Source organism: Tupaia chinensis, unplaced genomic scaffold, assembly GCF_000334495.1.
Source record: "Tupaia chinensis unplaced genomic scaffold, TupChi_1.0 Scaffold148234_1, whole genome shotgun sequence".
NCBI classification, from domain to species: domain Eukaryota; kingdom Metazoa; phylum Chordata; class Mammalia; order Scandentia; family Tupaiidae; genus Tupaia; species Tupaia belangeri.
The window spans coordinates 979769-982496 of NW_006208084.1; the positions used below are offsets into that span (position 1 = coordinate 979769).

The following is a 2728-nucleotide window of genomic DNA, read 5'->3' on the forward strand; positions in this document are numbered from 1 at the left end:
GGCTTGTCCGGATCCCGCCTCAGCGCCGCCGACCGCCGCCATCTTGGAGAAGGAGAGAAAAGCGCGAGCGGCCAGGGAGCCTCAGTCGAGCCCAGAGCGCAGACTCCGGCTCGGGAGGGGAACCCCGCGGGAGAAAGAGCGCCGAGCACATCGAATGAAGAAACTCCGCTTGCTGAGCTCCCGCGCTTGCACTTACTGAGAATTTGCTGTGTGCCAGGCTTGCGCTAGAAGTTCTACGAACTTGGCATCATTTAATCCTCACTGTATTCCTGTGAGGTAGGTTTTGTCGTATTTTGTGAAAGAGAAACAGGCTCAAAAAAGTTAAGTGACTCGTTCAACGATACACAAATTGTTGGAATGGAAGGTAGGATACTACCCCAAGTCTTCTGATTCTTAATTTGGTGCTTTCCCCAAAAGACTATGGCATTTCTGTCAAGGTATTTTTATACAATAACTTCCCTCTTTGTAAAACCCAGGTCCATACAGATTAATATCAGCGGCGTTTGAGATTTAGTACCTACATATATTTGGATATTTGGCTTATGGGGGAAAGGTGCAAGAAGATCTCTGTAACAATGCACTTTGTAACAATTTAAAAAATGGGGAATCATTTCTTCCTCACAAGTTGTTCTCAATTAAAAGTTAGAAACAATCTTTAGAGAGATGAAGAGATGTCATACAAAAGAAATTTCCTGTGGAGAACTTGGAACAATGGATAGAAATGACAATGCCAGAACTTCCAGAACTTTGCTTACTACAAAGAAGAACTTAGGTTTGGAACACAGTTCAGTAGTATAATGGGTTACCTTGTGAGTAGTGAGTTTCCATCCCTGGAGGAGTCGAGCAGAAGCTGGTGTCCTGGTTACAGAAAAGCAGAAGGATATATAGATGGCCTTCTAGAGCTGGGAACCCAATGAAACTCCATGCCAAATCATGTATTTGTGCACATGCGTTTTCCCTGAGCTTGGGCTTCATCCACCACCCCTACCCCCCAGCAGGTTTTCCTTTTCAGAATTGGATGAGTACTTGAAGATAATGTAGTTATGAGACCAAGAAAAGCCTCAGGCTACACTGCTAATTAGTGCTCAGAAAGGATTAGAAGCCAGATTACTGGGCCCTTGGTTCGGTTTTCTTTTCCCACCTCTGTGCTGAGTAAAGATTGCATTCTGTTTAATCACTGCTCTTACAGTTGTGATACTGAGATGTTAAAACACCCGAGGAAAAGTTGCTGAATTTATTCCCAAAATGTAAATATAAATAATAAATAAAACTAGTATCTTAGCTTTCTTTTCCTCAGCCCCCATCCTGCCCACCAAAAAGATAAGCAATCAGTTTTACCATATGTTATAAGATCACATTTTCCTGAAATTAGACTTCCTTTTGAAGTATTCAAGCCCCAAGAATGTATTTCTTGGGGCCAGCAGGTGGCATCGAGGTTGGGACGCTAGACTCCCAGATGGCCAACCTTGGATTTCAGTCCCTAGGTTTTCAGACCTAGTAGCTTGAAAATCACACTGCCCAAAATCCCAGAGAAGAGATGGGAGGGGGTGGGATTGCAGTGTGGCCATCCTTCCTGAGGGGTGATTTTTCACTTACTTTCTCTCTGTCTGTTTCTCTCCACTCCAGCAAGCATATGCAATCTATGATGACCAAAAAAAAAAAAAAAAAATTGAAATGTCCAGTGCCTTCAGGCATGGCTGGATCTAGGGAAGGACTCAGGCTGGTCCCTTGACAGCTCTCTGTGATGCTTTGCTCTGAGTTGGTTTTATTTTCAGGCTCAGGTGGTGATTCCAGCAACTTCAGGCTTCATTATCTTTACTGCTAGCGCTGCATCTGGGGAGGAAGTTTCTGTTTTCTCTTTGCTGTAGAAGTAATGAGATTGACTCTTGTTTCCTAAATTGGATCATGTGTCCAAACAGAAAGAAATCACTGTGAGCAAAGGTGAAGAATATGCTGATTGGTTAAATTAGGTCACATGCTCACCCCCCAAGAGTAGAGTAGGGGTTATTAAGAGGGCGAATGGATATTCAGTAGGCAAAAGCAGTAGTTTTCCCTCCAGTGGATCACTATCTTAGGCCTCAATGCCTCATGAATCCCATTTCTTCTCCTCCTTCCTCCTCTTCTTCTCCTTCTGCTTCTCCTTCCTTCTTCTCCTTTTTTAAAATTTATTTTTTCAAAGAATTATTTAACTTTATTTATTTATTTTAATTTGCTAAGAGAGAGACAAAGTGAAAGAGAGAGAGAAAGAGAGAGAGAGAGAGAAAGCAAGCTGCTAGGTCTGGGACTGGAACCACAATCAGCTACGTGGGAGTCCAACACACTTACCCACCATGCCACCTGCCGGCCCCCTCTTTTTTTTTTTTAATAATTATTTTATTTAACTTTCTTTCTTTCCTTCCTTCCTTCCTTCCTTCTTTCTTCCCTCCTTTCTTCCCTTTTCTTTTCTTTTCTTTTCTCTTTTCTTTTCTTTTCTTTTCTCTTTTCTTTTCTTTTCTTTTCTCTTTTCTTTTCTTTTCTTTTCTCTTTTCTTTTCTTTTCTTTTCTCTTTTCTTTTCTTTTCTTTTCTCTTTTCTTTTCTTTTCTCTTTTCTTTTCTTTTCTTTCCTTCCCTTTTCTTTCCTTTTCTTTTCTTTTCTCTTCTCTTCTCTTCTCTTCTCTTCTCTTCTCTTCTCTTCTCTTCTCTTCTCTTCTCTTCTCTTCTCTTCTCTTCTCTTCTCTTCTCTTCTCTT

The 2728-nt window shown here is 41.5% G+C and overlaps 1 protein-coding gene and 1 long non-coding RNA gene across 3 annotated transcripts in view; one reads left to right on the forward strand and one right to left on the reverse strand.

The window, feature by feature from the left end:
* HMGXB4 (HMG-box containing 4) overlaps positions 1-43 on the reverse strand; it is a 41247-nt gene extending 41204 nt beyond the window's left edge. Inside the window, exon 1 of one of the 2 annotated variants that reach the window (XM_006170331.3) lies at positions 1-43. The gene's annotated coding sequence lies outside the window, so the exon portion shown is untranslated. The other variant, XM_006170329.3, reaches the window with a different exon arrangement.
* An 81-nt stretch (positions 44-124) lies between these two features.
* LOC102488560 (uncharacterized) overlaps positions 125-2728 on the forward strand; it is a 24903-nt gene continuing 22299 nt past the window's right edge. Inside the window, exon 1 of the long non-coding RNA XR_337628.3 lies at positions 125-276. This is a non-coding gene — a long non-coding RNA (uncharacterized LOC102488560). The remainder of the gene's footprint in view (positions 277-2728) is intronic.